This window comes from Procambarus clarkii, unplaced genomic scaffold (genome assembly GCF_040958095.1).
Source record: "Procambarus clarkii isolate CNS0578487 unplaced genomic scaffold, FALCON_Pclarkii_2.0 HiC_scaffold_446, whole genome shotgun sequence".
Taxonomy (NCBI): domain Eukaryota; kingdom Metazoa; phylum Arthropoda; class Malacostraca; order Decapoda; family Cambaridae; genus Procambarus; species Procambarus clarkii.
Window position 1 is genome coordinate 158435 of NW_027189479.1, and position 17910 is coordinate 176344.

The window sequence follows — 17910 nt, forward strand, 5'->3', positions numbered from 1 at the left end:
AGGCGATGCATCATCTAACATAACGTGATTCCCTGGAAAACGACTCTGTTGTTGAGTGAACAACAAAGTTAAGATATAACAAGATGTAAGTAATTCGAGAAGTCTGAGTACTGTAGGTACTATTGCAAATTCATTGCTTAATATATGTGAATGTGTACGAAATCCATCCATCGCTTTTACCGAGTATACAAATACTCACTCATTGTTGGTGTTTAGGGAGGTAAATGAAGTATTGCAAAGCTAATTACGAAACTAGCTTTCACAATGACATTTGGTGGTTGGTCGCTTTGCAAATTATAGTAGATTCTATATCAATTTTATTCGTTATTTTACGTGAATGAATGAATGAATGAATGAATGAATGAATGAATGAATGAATGAATGAATGAATGTGTGCCTGCATACATTGCCTAAATAAAATATGTAAATATACGGACGGTGGTGGCGTTTAGAGAGGTGAATGAATCATTTGAAATCTAATTAGGAAACTAGCATTAAAATGGAGAGAGGTGAGAGTGCAGGTGTGCTTGAACTTGGGTGGGTTCTGGGTTTCGTTGACGTATATATTACAGGTGAATATGTGCATCGAATGCTCGATTGAAGTATATAAATACACATTGTTAGTGTGTATTGAGGTAAATGATGGACTGTAAAGCTAATCAAGACACTAGAATTCACTTTGAGGCTAGTGGCTGGCCGGCTGGCAAGCGTGGAAGTGGCAAACGATCGTTGAGTTGCCGTGTAAGACCACACCAAAGCAACACCTCCCTCCATCTCAAGTCGAATTTCGTCTTTATTACGCATTGGTACATTGCAGCAATGGTAAATTAAATAGATAAACGTCTGATCTTGATGTGTGTGTGAATATAATTTCGCTGTCAAAGCCGACTAAGGAATTCCGAGTGATATACACACCACTCCACACTCACAAGGGAGAGTGAGTAAGTAATTTCGTAAAAAAAGAGAAGAGCATGCCAACAATGGGTAACTATTATAGTTAGGTTCTCGATCACAGTAAACCCGTTGATTTAGAGTTTATTTGCACAATGACCACGTCATATTAGATGCCATTTAAATACCAAATCCAGTTCTCCACTAAACGCAAACACAAGCTTAACACTATTTAACCCATCTCTACTAGCCTTTTCATAACCAACCACTAAGCTACCTAAACCAGTTTCCACACTTATATAAATAGACAAAAACTTCACCCTATATAACCTATCTCAGAAAACAAACAAAATCAATTAATATTGCACTAACTGGCAACCCCCCATTCATAAAATCAACTTCTTTCCTTCCAGACCGACCATCCATCGTATTTGCTGCTCGCACATAATCTTTAATCTAAAGTTATTAAATGATATTACTCACCTCACTCTCCTTCTTTCTCCTCCTTCCTTCCTTCCTTCCTTCCTTCCTTCCTTCCTTCCTTCCTTCCTTCCTTCCTTCCTTCCTTCCTTCCTTCCTTCCTTCCTTCCTTCCTTCCTTCTAACTCGTTCCAGTTGTTCAGCTTCGACCCATCAAACCCGGACTCGACTGACGACTCACTTCTGCTGCTCGTTCCAAGGTTTTTTCCTCATACGATGCTGGCTAGTGTGAAGTAATTACTGCAAATCAAATTAACACGATTCATTAATGTACATAACCAATTAACATCATCGTCTCCTACTTGATTTTGACTAGTTGATAGGGTTGTTTTTGGTCTCCCCGAAGGGAGTGGACCGATCCCAGAGGTACTGCAATACCGGGCCGATCCGCGGCAAAGGTGGAGCAAGCTCCTAGCACTTCGCCATGTTGCAAAAAATCAGTTTAATATCAAGGATCCCACATGGGGATCGTATCAGATATAAAGCTGATAAGAACAGATACTACACTTTGTACTTTGTACTACACGAGAGACGAGAGACTAGAGACGTGACGTGACGTGACGCGATGCCATGCCATGCCATGCCATGCCATGCCATGCCATGCCATGCCATGCCATGCCATGCCATGCCATTCAATGCCTTGTGATTCAATACCATGCAGTTCAATGCGATGCGATGCAATGACATGCGATTCGATGCCATGCGAGGCGAGGCGAGGCGAGGCGATGCATCATCTAACATAACGTGATTCCCTGGAAAACGACTCTGTTGTTGAGTGAACAACAAAGTTAAGATATAACAAGATGTAAGTAATTCGAGAAGTCTGAGTACTGTAGGTACTATTGCAAATTCATTGCTTAATATATGTGAATGTGTACGAAATCCATCCATCGCTTTTACCGAGTATACAAATACTCACTCATTGTTGGTGTTTAGGGAGGTAAATGAAGTATTGCAAAGCTAATTACGAAACTAGCTTTCACAATGACATTTGGTGGTTGGTCGCTTTGCAAATTATAGTAGATTCTATATCAATTTTATTCGTTATTTTACGTGAATGAATGAATGAATGAATGAATGAATGAATGAATGAATGAATGAATGAATGAATGTGTGCCTGCATACATTGCCTAAATAAAATATGTAAATATACGGACGGTGGTGGCGTTTAGAGAGGTGAATGAATCATTTGAAATCTAATTAGGAAACTAGCATTAAAATGGAGAGAGGTGAGAGTGCAGGTGTGCTTGAACTTGGGTGGGTTCTGGGTTTCGTTGACGTATATATTACAGGTGAATATGTGCATCGAATGCTCGATTGAAGTATATAAATACACATTGTTAGTGTGTATTGAGGTAAATGATGGACTGTAAAGCTAATCAAGACACTAGAATTCACTTTGAGGCTAGTGGCTGGCCGGCTGGCAAGCGTGGAAGTGGCAAACGATCGTTGAGTTGCCGTGTAAGACCACACCAAAGCAACACCTCCCTCCATCTCAAGTCGAATTTCGTCTTTATTACGCATTGGTACATTGCAGCAATGGTAAATTAAATAGATAAACGTCTGATCTTGATGTGTGTGTGAATATAATTTCGCTGTCAAAGCCGACTAAGGAATTCCGAGTGATATACACACCACTCCACACTCACAAGGGAGAGTGAGTAAGTAATTTCGTAAAAAAAGAGAAGAGCATGCCAACAATGGGTAACTATTATAGTTAGGTTCTCGATCATAGTAAACCCGTTGATTTAGAGTTTATTTGCACAATGACCACGTCATATTAGATGCCATTTAAATACCAAATCCAGTTCTCCACTAAACGCAAACACAAGCCTAACACTATTCAACCCATCTCTACCAGCCTTTTCATAACCAACCACTAAGCTACCTAAACCAGTTTCCACACTTATATAAATAGACAAAAACTTCACCCTATATAACCTATCTCAGAAAACAAACAAAATCAATTAATATTGCACTAACTGGCAACCCCCCATTCATAAAATCAACTTCTTTCCTTCCAGACCGACCGACCATCGTATTTGCTGCTCGCACATAATCTTTAATCTAAAGTTATTAAATGATATTACTCACCTCACTCTCCTTCTTTCTCCTCCTTCCTTCCTTCCTTCCTTCCTTCCTTCCTTCCTTCCTTCCTTCCTTCCTTCCTTCCTTCCTTCCTTCCTTCCCTCTAACTCGTTCCAGTTGTTCAGCTTCGACCCATCAAACCCGGACTCGACTGACGACTCACTTCTGCTGCTCGTTCCAAGGTTTTTTCCTCATACGATGCTGGCTGGTGTGAAGTAATTACTGCAAATCAAATTAACACGATTCATTAATGTACATAACCAATTAACATCATCGTCTCCTACTTGATTTTGACTAGTTGATAGGGTTGTTTTTGGTCTCCCCGAAGGGAGTGGACCGATCCCAGAGGTACTGCAATACCGGGCCGATCCGCGGCAAAGGTGGAGCAAGCTCCTAGCACTTCGCCATGTTGCAAAAAATCAGTTTAATATCAAGGATCCCACATGGGGATCGTATCAGATATAAAGCTGATAAGAACAGATACTACACTTTGATCTAAGCCGATAGGCCGAGAAGCGATAGGAGTCATGGTTGCTCTGCAACACCAGGCAACAATTGCGGCTGGAAACCACGTAGCGAGTTTCAATTGCAAAAGGGCATGTGATTATCGTTGGGTAATATTCGAATTCAAGCATACATATAAACGCCATGCAGTAAAGGCTTTAACTATTTCTTACCTGATCAATGAATTTATATATATATGCAAATTCATGATATTACATGGTTTCGTTCATGAGTAGTGAATATGTAACTGGCGGCAAAGTGGTAAACAGACTCGCGTGGCGTTTCACGAATTCGCTCCTGGCCAGGGAGTATAGCGCTTAACTCTAATATATAAACCTTCATTTGTCATGTGTCTTAAGGTAGCTACAGCTTTTGAAAAGTACAATAACGAATTAAAAGTGCAAGGGGCCTGTTATCGCCAACGCTCGTCAACAAATATAAATAGGAGACGTTCTCTCTCTCTGATACCATAACAGAAAACGAACAGCACTATTACGCGCCAACTATTACATTTTTGTATATATATCACGACTTTTTCACATCTAACACTTTGCTTGATACATCGTTTTCATAAACCGGAGACGAGGCGAAGTGAGGCAGGGCTGGGTGACGAGAAGCGAGAGGCGAGAGGCGAGAGGCGAGAGGCGAGAGGCTAGAGGCTAGAGGCTAGAGGCTAGAGACGAGAGACGAGAGACGAGAGACGAGAGACGAGAGACGAGAGACGAGAGACGAGAGACGAGAGACTAGAGACTAGAGACTAGAGACTAGAGACGAGAGACGTGACGCCATGCCATGCCATGCCATGCCATGCCATGCCATGCCATGCCATGCCATGCCATTCAATGCCTTGTGATTCAATACCATGCAGTTCAATGCGATGCGATGCAATGACATGCGATTCGATGCCATGCGAGGCGAGGCGAGGCGAGGCGATGCATCATCTAACATAACGTGATTCCCTGGAAAACGACTCTGTTGTTGAGTGAACAACAAAGTTAAGATATAACAAGATGTAAGTAATTCGAGAAGTCTGAGTACTGTAGGTACTATTGCAAATTCATTGCTTAATATATGTGAATGTGTACGAAATCCATCCATCGCTTTTACCGAGTATACAAATACTCACTCATTGTTGGTGTTTAGGGAGGTAAATGAAGTATTGCAAAGCTAATTACGAAACTAGCTTTCACAATGACATTTGGTGGTTGGTCGCTTTGCAAATTATAGTAGATTCTATATCAATTTTATTCGTTATTTTACGTGAATGAATGAATGAATGAATGAATGAATGAATGAATGAATGAATGAATGAATGAATGTGTGCCTGCATACATTGCCTAAATAAAATATGTAAATATACGGACGGTGGTGGCGTTTAGAGAGGTGAATGAATCATTTGAAATCTAATTAGGAAACTAGCATTAAAATGGAGAGAGGTGAGAGTGCAGGTGTGCTTGAACTTGGGTGGGTTCTGGGTTTCGTTGACGTATATATTACAGGTGAATATGTGCATCGAATGCTCGATTGAAGTATATAAATACACATTGTTAGTGTGTATTGAGGTAAATGATGGACTGTAAAGCTAATCAAGACACTAGAATTCACTTTGAGGCTAGTGGCTGGCCGGCTGGCAAGCGTGGAAGTGGCAAACGATCGTTGAGTTGCCGTGTAAGACCACACCAAAGCAACACCTCCCTCCATCTCAAGTCGAATTTCGTCTTTATTACGCATTGGTACATTGCAGCAATGGTAAATTAAATAGATAAACGTCTGATCTTGATGTGTGTGTGAATATAATTTCGCTGTCAAAGCCGACTAAGGAATTCCGAGTGATATACACACCACTCCACACTCACAAGGGAGAGTGAGTAAGTAATTTCGTAAAAAAAGAGAAGAGCATGCCAACAATGGGTAACTATTATAGTTAGGTTCTCGATCACAGTAAACCCGTTGATTTAGAGTTTATTTGCACAATGACCACGTCATATTAGATGCCATTTAAATACCAAATCCAGTTCTCCACTAAACGCAAACACAAGCTTAACACTATTTAACCCATCTCTACTAGCCTTTTCATAACCAACCACTAAGCTACCTAAACCAGTTTCCACACTTATATAAATAGACAAAAACTTCACCCTATATAACCTATCTCAGAAAACAAACAAAATCAATTAATATTGCACTAACTGGCAACCCCCCATTCATAAAATCAACTTCTTTCCTTCCAGACCGACCATCCATCGTATTTGCTGCTCGCACATAATCTTTAATCTAAAGTTATTAAATGATATTACTCACCTCACTCTCCTTCTTTCTCCTCCTTCCTTCCTTCCTTCCTTCCTTCCTTCCTTCCTTCCTTCCTTCCTTCCTTCCTTCCTTCCTTCCTTCCTTCCTTCCTTCCTTCCTTCCTTCTAACTCGTTCCAGTTGTTCAGCTTCGACCCATCAAACCCGGACTCGACTGACGACTCACTTCTGCTGCTCGTTCCAAGGTTTTTTCCTCATACGATGCTGGCTAGTGTGAAGTAATTACTGCAAATCAAATTAACACGATTCATTAATGTACATAACCAATTAACATCATCGTCTCCTACTTGATTTTGACTAGTTGATAGGGTTGTTTTTGGTCTCCCCGAAGGGAGTGGACCGATCCCAGAGGTACTGCAATACCGGGCCGATCCGCGGCAAAGGTGGAGCAAGCTCCTAGCACTTCGCCATGTTGCAAAAAATCAGTTTAATATCAAGGATCCCACATGGGGATCGTATCAGATATAAAGCTGATAAGAACAGATACTACACTTTGTACTTTGTACTACACGAGAGACGAGAGACTAGAGACGTGACGTGACGTGACGCGATGCCATGCCATGCCATGCCATGCCATGCCATGCCATGCCATGCCATGCCATGCCATGCCATGCCATTCAATGCCTTGTGATTCAATACCATGCAGTTCAATGCGATGCGATGCAATGACATGCGATTCGATGCCATGCGAGGCGAGGCGAGGCGAGGCGATGCATCATCTAACATAACGTGATTCCCTGGAAAACGACTCTGTTGTTGAGTGAACAACAAAGTTAAGATATAACAAGATGTAAGTAATTCGAGAAGTCTGAGTACTGTAGGTACTATTGCAAATTCATTGCTTAATATATGTGAATGTGTACGAAATCCATCCATCGCTTTTACCGAGTATACAAATACTCACTCATTGTTGGTGTTTAGGGAGGTAAATGAAGTATTGCAAAGCTAATTACGAAACTAGCTTTCACAATGACATTTGGTGGTTGGTCGCTTTGCAAATTATAGTAGATTCTATATCAATTTTATTCGTTATTTTACGTGAATGAATGAATGAATGAATGAATGAATGAATGAATGAATGAATGAATGAATGAATGTGTGCCTGCATACATTGCCTAAATAAAATATGTAAATATACGGACGGTGGTGGCGTTTAGAGAGGTGAATGAATCATTTGAAATCTAATTAGGAAACTAGCATTAAAATGGAGAGAGGTGAGAGTGCAGGTGTGCTTGAACTTGGGTGGGTTCTGGGTTTCGTTGACGTATATATTACAGGTGAATATGTGCATCGAATGCTCGATTGAAGTATATAAATACACATTGTTAGTGTGTATTGAGGTAAATGATGGACTGTAAAGCTAATCAAGACACTAGAATTCACTTTGAGGCTAGTGGCTGGCCGGCTGGCAAGCGTGGAAGTGGCAAACGATCGTTGAGTTGCCGTGTAAGACCACACCAAAGCAACACCTCCCTCCATCTCAAGTCGAATTTCGTCTTTATTACGCATTGGTACATTGCAGCAATGGTAAATTAAATAGATAAACGTCTGATCTTGATGTGTGTGTGAATATAATTTCGCTGTCAAAGCCGACTAAGGAATTCCGAGTGATATACACACCACTCCACACTCACAAGGGAGAGTGAGTAAGTAATTTCGTAAAAAAAGAGAAGAGCATGCCAACAATGGGTAACTATTATAGTTAGGTTCTCGATCATAGTAAACCCGTTGATTTAGAGTTTATTTGCACAATGACCACGTCATATTAGATGCCATTTAAATACCAAATCCAGTTCTCCACTAAACGCAAACACAAGCCTAACACTATTCAACCCATCTCTACCAGCCTTTTCATAACCAACCACTAAGCTACCTAAACCAGTTTCCACACTTATATAAATAGACAAAAACTTCACCCTATATAACCTATCTCAGAAAACAAACAAAATCAATTAATATTGCACTAACTGGCAACCCCCCATTCATAAAATCAACTTCTTTCCTTCCAGACCGACCGACCATCGTATTTGCTGCTCGCACATAATCTTTAATCTAAAGTTATTAAATGATATTACTCACCTCACTCTCCTTCTTTCTCCTCCTTCCTTCCTTCCTTCCTTCCTTCCTTCCTTCCTTCCTTCCTTCCTTCCTTCCTTCCTTCCTTCCTTCCTTCCCTCTAACTCGTTCCAGTTGTTCAGCTTCGACCCATCAAACCCGGACTCGACTGACGACTCACTTCTGCTGCTCGTTCCAAGGTTTTTTCCTCATACGATGCTGGCTGGTGTGAAGTAATTACTGCAAATCAAATTAACACGATTCATTAATGTACATAACCAATTAACATCATCGTCTCCTACTTGATTTTGACTAGTTGATAGGGTTGTTTTTGGTCTCCCCGAAGGGAGTGGACCGATCCCAGAGGTACTGCAATACCGGGCCGATCCGCGGCAAAGGTGGAGCAAGCTCCTAGCACTTCGCCATGTTGCAAAAAATCAGTTTAATATCAAGGATCCCACATGGGGATCGTATCAGATATAAAGCTGATAAGAACAGATACTACACTTTGATCTAAGCCGATAGGCCGAGAAGCGATAGGAGTCATGGTTGCTCTGCAACACCAGGCAACAATTGCGGCTGGAAACCACGTAGCGAGTTTCAATTGCAAAAGGGCATGTGATTATCGTTGGGTAATATTCGAATTCAAGCATACATATAAACGCCATGCAGTAAAGGCTTTAACTATTTCTTACCTGATCAATGAATTTATATATATATGCAAATTCATGATATTACATGGTTTCGTTCATGAGTAGTGAATATGTAACTGGCGGCAAAGTGGTAAACAGACTCGCGTGGCGTTTCACGAATTCGCTCCTGGCCAGGGAGTATAGCGCTTAACTCTAATATATAAACCTTCATTTGTCATGTGTCTTAAGGTAGCTACAGCTTTTGAAAAGTACAATAACGAATTAAAAGTGCAAGGGGCCTGTTATCGCCAACGCTCGTCAACAAATATAAATAGGAGACGTTCTCTCTCTCTGATACCATAACAGAAAACGAACAGCACTATTACGCGCCAACTATTACATTTTTGTATATATATCACGACTTTTTCACATCTAACACTTTGCTTGATACATCGTTTTCATAAACCGGAGACGAGGCGAAGTGAGGCAGGGCTGGGTGACGAGAAGCGAGAGGCGAGAGGCGAGAGGCGAGAGGCGAGAGGCTAGAGGCTAGAGGCTAGAGGCTAGAGACGAGAGACGAGAGACGAGAGACGAGAGACGAGAGACGAGAGACGAGAGACGAGAGACGAGAGACTAGAGACTAGAGACTAGAGACTAGAGACGAGAGACGTGACGCCATGCCATGCCATGCCATGCCATGCCATGCCATGCCATGCCATGCCATGCCATTCAATGCCTTGTGATTCAATACCATGCAGTTCAATGCGATGCGATGCAATGACATGCGATTCGATGCCATGCGAGGCGAGGCGAGGCGAGGCGATGCATCATCTAACATAACGTGATTCCCTGGAAAACGACTCTGTTGTTGAGTGAACAACAAAGTTAAGATATAACAAGATGTAAGTAATTCGAGAAGTCTGAGTACTGTAGGTACTATTGCAAATTCATTGCTTAATATATGTGAATGTGTACGAAATCCATCCATCGCTTTTACCGAGTATACAAATACTCACTCATTGTTGGTGTTTAGGGAGGTAAATGAAGTATTGCAAAGCTAATTACGAAACTAGCTTTCACAATGACATTTGGTGGTTGGTCGCTTTGCAAATTATAGTAGATTCTATATCAATTTTATTCGTTATTTTACGTGAATGAATGAATGAATGAATGAATGAATGAATGAATGAATGAATGAATGAATGAATGTGTGCCTGCATACATTGCCTAAATAAAATATGTAAATATACGGACGGTGGTGGCGTTTAGAGAGGTGAATGAATCATTTGAAATCTAATTAGGAAACTAGCATTAAAATGGAGAGAGGTGAGAGTGCAGGTGTGCTTGAACTTGGGTGGGTTCTGGGTTTCGTTGACGTATATATTACAGGTGAATATGTGCATCGAATGCTCGATTGAAGTATATAAATACACATTGTTAGTGTGTATTGAGGTAAATGATGGACTGTAAAGCTAATCAAGACACTAGAATTCACTTTGAGGCTAGTGGCTGGCCGGCTGGCAAGCGTGGAAGTGGCAAACGATCGTTGAGTTGCCGTGTAAGACCACACCAAAGCAACACCTCCCTCCATCTCAAGTCGAATTTCGTCTTTATTACGCATTGGTACATTGCAGCAATGGTAAATTAAATAGATAAACGTCTGATCTTGATGTGTGTGTGAATATAATTTCGCTGTCAAAGCCGACTAAGGAATTCCGAGTGATATACACACCACTCCACACTCACAAGGGAGAGTGAGTAAGTAATTTCGTAAAAAAAGAGAAGAGCATGCCAACAATGGGTAACTATTATAGTTAGGTTCTCGATCACAGTAAACCCGTTGATTTAGAGTTTATTTGCACAATGACCACGTCATATTAGATGCCATTTAAATACCAAATCCAGTTCTCCACTAAACGCAAACACAAGCTTAACACTATTTAACCCATCTCTACTAGCCTTTTCATAACCAACCACTAAGCTACCTAAACCAGTTTCCACACTTATATAAATAGACAAAAACTTCACCCTATATAACCTATCTCAGAAAACAAACAAAATCAATTAATATTGCACTAACTGGCAACCCCCCATTCATAAAATCAACTTCTTTCCTTCCAGACCGACCATCCATCGTATTTGCTGCTCGCACATAATCTTTAATCTAAAGTTATTAAATGATATTACTCACCTCACTCTCCTTCTTTCTCCTCCTTCCTTCCTTCCTTCCTTCCTTCCTTCCTTCCTTCCTTCCTTCCTTCCTTCCTTCCTTCCTTCCTTCCTTCCTTCCTTCCTTCCTTCCTTCCTTCTAACTCGTTCCAGTTGTTCAGCTTCGACCCATCAAACCCGGACTCGACTGACGACTCACTTCTGCTGCTCGTTCCAAGGTTTTTTCCTCATACGATGCTGGCTAGTGTGAAGTAATTACTGCAAATCAAATTAACACGATTCATTAATGTACATAACCAATTAACATCATCGTCTCCTACTTGATTTTGACTAGTTGATAGGGTTGTTTTTGGTCTCCCCGAAGGGAGTGGACCGATCCCAGAGGTACTGCAATACCGGGCCGATCCGCGGCAAAGGTGGAGCAAGCTCCTAGCACTTCGCCATGTTGCAAAAAATCAGTTTAATATCAAGGATCCCACATGGGGATCGTATCAGATATAAAGCTGATAAGAACAGATACTACACTTTGTACTTTGTACTACACGAGAGACGAGAGACTAGAGACGTGACGTGACGTGACGCGATGCCATGCCATGCCATGCCATGCCATGCCATGCCATGCCATGCCATGCCATGCCATGCCATGCCATTCAATGCCTTGTGATTCAATACCATGCAGTTCAATGCGATGCGATGCAATGACATGCGATTCGATGCCATGCGAGGCGAGGCGAGGCGAGGCGATGCATCATCTAACATAACGTGATTCCCTGGAAAACGACTCTGTTGTTGAGTGAACAACAAAGTTAAGATATAACAAGATGTAAGTAATTCGAGAAGTCTGAGTACTGTAGGTACTATTGCAAATTCATTGCTTAATATATGTGAATGTGTACGAAATCCATCCATCGCTTTTACCGAGTATACAAATACTCACTCATTGTTGGTGTTTAGGGAGGTAAATGAAGTATTGCAAAGCTAATTACGAAACTAGCTTTCACAATGACATTTGGTGGTTGGTCGCTTTGCAAATTATAGTAGATTCTATATCAATTTTATTCGTTATTTTACGTGAATGAATGAATGAATGAATGAATGAATGAATGAATGAATGAATGAATGAATGAATGTGTGCCTGCATACATTGCCTAAATAAAATATGTAAATATACGGACGGTGGTGGCGTTTAGAGAGGTGAATGAATCATTTGAAATCTAATTAGGAAACTAGCATTAAAATGGAGAGAGGTGAGAGTGCAGGTGTGCTTGAACTTGGGTGGGTTCTGGGTTTCGTTGACGTATATATTACAGGTGAATATGTGCATCGAATGCTCGATTGAAGTATATAAATACACATTGTTAGTGTGTATTGAGGTAAATGATGGACTGTAAAGCTAATCAAGACACTAGAATTCACTTTGAGGCTAGTGGCTGGCCGGCTGGCAAGCGTGGAAGTGGCAAACGATCGTTGAGTTGCCGTGTAAGACCACACCAAAGCAACACCTCCCTCCATCTCAAGTCGAATTTCGTCTTTATTACGCATTGGTACATTGCAGCAATGGTAAATTAAATAGATAAACGTCTGATCTTGATGTGTGTGTGAATATAATTTCGCTGTCAAAGCCGACTAAGGAATTCCGAGTGATATACACACCACTCCACACTCACAAGGGAGAGTGAGTAAGTAATTTCGTAAAAAAAGAGAAGAGCATGCCAACAATGGGTAACTATTATAGTTAGGTTCTCGATCATAGTAAACCCGTTGATTTAGAGTTTATTTGCACAATGACCACGTCATATTAGATGCCATTTAAATACCAAATCCAGTTCTCCACTAAACGCAAACACAAGCCTAACACTATTCAACCCATCTCTACCAGCCTTTTCATAACCAACCACTAAGCTACCTAAACCAGTTTCCACACTTATATAAATAGACAAAAAACTTCACCCTATATAACCTATCTCAGAAAACAAACAAAATCAATTAATATTGCACTAACTGGCAACCCCCCATTCATAAAATCAACTTCTTTCCTTCCAGACCGACCGACCATCGTATTTGCTGCTCGCACATAATCTTTAATCTAAAGTTATTAAATGATATTACTCACCTCACTCTCCTTCTTTCTCCTCCTTCCTTCCTTCCTTCCTTCCTTCCTTCCTTCCTTCCTTCCTTCCTTCCTTCCTTCCTTCCTTCCTTCCTTCCCTCTAACTCGTTCCAGTTGTTCAGCTTCGACCCATCAAACCCGGACTCGACTGACGACTCACTTCTGCTGCTCGTTCCAAGGTTTTTTCCTCATACGATGCTGGCTGGTGTGAAGTAATTACTGCAAATCAAATTAACACGATTCATTAATGTACATAACCAATTAACATCATCGTCTCCTACTTGATTTTGACTAGTTGATAGGGTTGTTTTTGGTCTCCCCGAAGGGAGTGGACCGATCCCAGAGGTACTGCAATACCGGGCCGATCCGCGGCAAAGGTGGAGCAAGCTCCTAGCACTTCGCCATGTTGCAAAAAATCAGTTTAATATCAAGGATCCCACATGGGGATCGTATCAGATATAAAGCTGATAAGAACAGATACTACACTTTGATCTAAGCCGATAGGCCGAGAAGCGATAGGAGTCATGGTTGCTCTGCAACACCAGGCAACAATTGCGGCTGGAAACCACGTAGCGAGTTTCAATTGCAAAAGGGCATGTGATTATCGTTGGGTAATATTCGAATTCAAGCATACATATAAACGCCATGCAGTAAAGGCTTTAACTATTTCTTACCTGATCAATGAATTTATATATATATGCAAATTCATGATATTACATGGTTTCGTTCATGAGTAGTGAATATGTAACTGGCGGCAAAGTGGTAAACAGACTCGCGTGGCGTTTCACGAATTCGCTCCTGGCCAGGGAGTATAGCGCTTAACTCTAATATATAAACCTTCATTTGTCATGTGTCTTAAGGTAGCTACAGCTTTTGAAAAGTACAATAACGAATTAAAAGTGCAAGGGGCCTGTTATCGCCAACGCTCGTCAACAAATATAAATAGGAGACGTTCTCTCTCTCTGATACCATAACAGAAAACGAACAGCACTATTACGCGCCAACTATTACATTTTTGTATATATATCACGACTTTTTCACATCTAACACTTTGCTTGATACATCGTTTTCATAAACCGGAGACGAGGCGAAGTGAGGCAGGGCTGGGTGACGAGAAGCGAGAGGCGAGAGGCGAGAGGCGAGAGGCGAGAGGCTAGAGGCTAGAGGCTAGAGGCTAGAGACGAGAGACGAGAGACGAGAGACGAGAGACGAGAGACGAGAGACGAGAGACGAGAGACGAGAGACTAGAGACTAGAGACTAGAGACTAGAGACGAGAGACGTGACGCCATGCCATGCCATGCCATGCCATGCCATGCCATGCCATGCCATGCCATGCCATTCAATGCCTTGTGATTCAATACCATGCAGTTCAATGCGATGCGATGCAATGACATGCGATTCGATGCCATGCGAGGCGAGGCGAGGCGAGGCGATGCATCATCTAACATAACGTGATTCCCTGGAAAACGACTCTGTTGTTGAGTGAACAACAAAGTTAAGATATAACAAGATGTAAGTAATTCGAGAAGTCTGAGTACTGTAGGTACTATTGCAAATTCATTGCTTAATATATGTGAATGTGTACGAAATCCATCCATCGCTTTTACCGAGTATACAAATACTCACTCATTGTTGGTGTTTAGGGAGGTAAATGAAGTATTGCAAAGCTAATTACGAAACTAGCTTTCACAATGACATTTGGTGGTTGGTCGCTTTGCAAATTATAGTAGATTCTATATCAATTTTATTCGTTATTTTACGTGAATGAATGAATGAATGAATGAATGAATGAATGAATGAATGAATGAATGAATGAATGTGTGCCTGCATACATTGCCTAAATAAAATATGTAAATATACGGACGGTGGTGGCGTTTAGAGAGGTGAATGAATCATTTGAAATCTAATTAGGAAACTAGCATTAAAATGGAGAGAGGTGAGAGTGCAGGTGTGCTTGAACTTGGGTGGGTTCTGGGTTTCGTTGACGTATATATTACAGGTGAATATGTGCATCGAATGCTCGATTGAAGTATATAAATACACATTGTTAGTGTGTATTGAGGTAAATGATGGACTGTAAAGCTAATCAAGACACTAGAATTCACTTTGAGGCTAGTGGCTGGCCGGCTGGCAAGCGTGGAAGTGGCAAACGATCGTTGAGTTGCCGTGTAAGACCACACCAAAGCAACACCTCCCTCCATCTCAAGTCGAATTTCGTCTTTATTACGCATTGGTACATTGCAGCAATGGTAAATTAAATAGATAAACGTCTGATCTTGATGTGTGTGTGAATATAATTTCGCTGTCAAAGCCGACTAAGGAATTCCGAGTGATATACACACCACTCCACACTCACAAGGGAGAGTGAGTAAGTAATTTCGTAAAAAAAGAGAAGAGCATGCCAACAATGGGTAACTATTATAGTTAGGTTCTCGATCATAGTAAACCCGTTGATTTAGAGTTTATTTGCACAATGACCACGTCATATTAGATGCCATTTAAATACCAAATCCAGTTCTCCACTAAACGCAAACACAAGCCTAACACTATTCACCCATCTCTACCAGCCTTTTCATAACCAACCACTAAGCTACCTAAACCAGTTTCCACACTTATATAAATAGACAAAAACTTCACCCTATATAACCTATCTCAGAAAACAAACAAAATCAATTAATATTGCACTAACTGGCAACCCCCCATTCATAAAATCAACTTCTTTCCTTCCAGACCGACCGACCATCGTATTTGCTGCTCGCACATAATCTTTAATCTAAAGTTATTAAATGATATTACTCACCTCACTCTCCTTCTTTCTCCTCCTTCCTTCCTTCCTTCCTTCCTTCCTTCCTTCCTTCCTTCCTTCCTTCCTTCCTTCCTTCCTTCCTTCCTTCCCTCTAACTCGTTCCAGTTGTTCAGCTTCGACCCATCAAACCCGGACTCGACTGACGACTCACTTCTGCTGCTCGTTCCAAGGTTTTTTCCTCATACGATGCTGGCTGGTGTGAAGTAATTACTGCAAATCAAATTAACACGATTCATTAATGTACATAACCAATTAACATCATCGTCTCCTACTTGATTTTGACTAGTTGATAGGGTTGTTTTTGGTCTCCCCGAAGGGAGTGGACCGATCCCAGAGGTACTGCAATACCGGGCCGATCCGCGGCAAAGGTGGAGCAAGCTCCTAGCACTTCGCCATGTTGCAAAAAATCAGTTTAATATCAAGGATCCCACATGGGGATCGTATCAGATATAAAGCTGATAAGAACAGATACTACACTTTGATCTAAGCCGATAGGCCGAGAAGCGATAGGAGTCATGGTTGCTCTGCAACACCAGGCAACAATTGCGGCTGGAAACCACGTAGCGAGTTTCAATTGCAAAAGGGCATGTGATTATCGTTGGGTAATATTCGAATTCAAGCATACATATAAACGCCATGCAGTAAAGGCTTTAACTATTTCTTACCTGATCAATGAATTTATATATATATGCAAATTCATGATATTACATGGTTTCGTTCATGAGTAGTGAATATGTAACTGGCGGCAAAGTGGTAAACAGACTCGCGTGGCGTTTCACGAATTCGCTCCTGGCCAGGGAGTATAGCGCTTAACTCTAATATATAAACCTTCATTTGTCATGTGTCTTAAGGTAGCTACAGCTTTTGAAAAGTACAATAACGAATTAAAAGTGCAAGGGGCCTGTATCGCCAACGCTCGTCAACAAATATAAATAGGAGACGTTCTCTCTCTCTGATACCATAACAGAAAACGAACAGCACTATTACGCGCCAACTATTACATTTTTGTATATATATCACGACTTTTTCACATCTAACACTTTGCTTGATACATCGTTTTCATAAACCGGAGACGAGGCGAAGTGAGGCAGGGCTGGGTGACGAGAAGCGAGAGGCGAGAGGCGAGAGGCGAGAGGCGAGAGGCTAGAGGCTAGAGGCTTAGAGGCTAGAGACGAGAGACGAGAGACGAGAGACGAGAGACGAGAGACGAGAGACGAGAGACGAGAGACGAGAGACTAGAGACTAGAGACTAGAGACTAGAGACGAGAGACGTGACGCCATGCCATGCCATGCCATGCCATGCCATGCCATGCCATGCCATGCCATGCCATTCAATGCCTTGTGATTCAATACCATGCAGTTCAATGCGATGCGATGCAATGACATGCGATTCGATGCCATGCGAGGCGAGGCGAGGCGAGGCGATGCATCATCTAACATAACGTGATTCCCTGGAAAACGACTCTGTTGTTGAGTGAACAACAAAGTTAAGATATAACAAGATGTAAGTAATTCGAGAAGTCTGAGTACTGTAGGTACTATTGCAAATTCATTGCTTAATATATGTGAATGTGTACGAAATCCATCCATCGCTTTTACCGAGTATACAAATACTCACTCATTGTTGGTGTTTAGGGAGGTAAATGAAGTATTGCAAAGCTAATTACGAAACTAGCTTTCACAATGACATTTGGTGGTTGGTCGCTTTGCAAATTATAGTAGATTCTATATCAATTTTATTCGTTATTTTACGTGAATGAATGAATGAATGAATGAATGAATGAATGAATGAATGAATGAATGAATGAATGTGTGCCTGCATACATTGCCTAAATAAAATATGTAAATATACGGACGGTGGTGGCGT

General features: G+C 41.3%; 7 non-coding genes across 7 annotated transcripts; all 7 read right to left on the reverse strand.

Annotated features, from left to right (window-relative positions):
* Positions 1 to 1714: 1714 nt before the first annotated feature.
* On the reverse strand, positions 1715 to 1906 carry LOC138361539 (U2 spliceosomal RNA). Its single transcript, XR_011227019.1, has one exon. It is a non-coding gene; the product is annotated as a U2 spliceosomal RNA (small nuclear RNA).
* A 1878-nt stretch (positions 1907 to 3784) lies between these two features.
* LOC138361545 (U2 spliceosomal RNA) lies at positions 3785 to 3978 on the reverse strand. Its single transcript, XR_011227023.1, has one exon. It is a non-coding gene; the product is annotated as a U2 spliceosomal RNA (small nuclear RNA).
* Positions 3979 to 6599: 2621 nt separating this feature from the next.
* Positions 6600 to 6791, reverse strand: LOC138361540 (U2 spliceosomal RNA). The gene has a single exon (XR_011227020.1). It is a non-coding gene; the product is annotated as a U2 spliceosomal RNA (small nuclear RNA).
* A 1878-nt stretch (positions 6792 to 8669) lies between these two features.
* On the reverse strand, positions 8670 to 8863 carry LOC138361546 (U2 spliceosomal RNA). Its single transcript, XR_011227024.1, has one exon. It is a non-coding gene; the product is annotated as a U2 spliceosomal RNA (small nuclear RNA).
* A 2625-nt stretch (positions 8864 to 11488) lies between these two features.
* On the reverse strand, positions 11489 to 11680 carry LOC138361541 (U2 spliceosomal RNA). Its single transcript, XR_011227021.1, has one exon. It is a non-coding gene; the product is annotated as a U2 spliceosomal RNA (small nuclear RNA).
* Positions 11681 to 13559: 1879 nt separating this feature from the next.
* Positions 13560 to 13753, reverse strand: LOC138361547 (U2 spliceosomal RNA). The gene has a single exon (XR_011227025.1). It is a non-coding gene; the product is annotated as a U2 spliceosomal RNA (small nuclear RNA).
* A 2604-nt stretch (positions 13754 to 16357) lies between these two features.
* LOC138361537 (U2 spliceosomal RNA) lies at positions 16358 to 16551 on the reverse strand. The gene has a single exon (XR_011227017.1). It is a non-coding gene; the product is annotated as a U2 spliceosomal RNA (small nuclear RNA).
* Positions 16552 to 17910: the final 1359 nt, after the last annotated feature.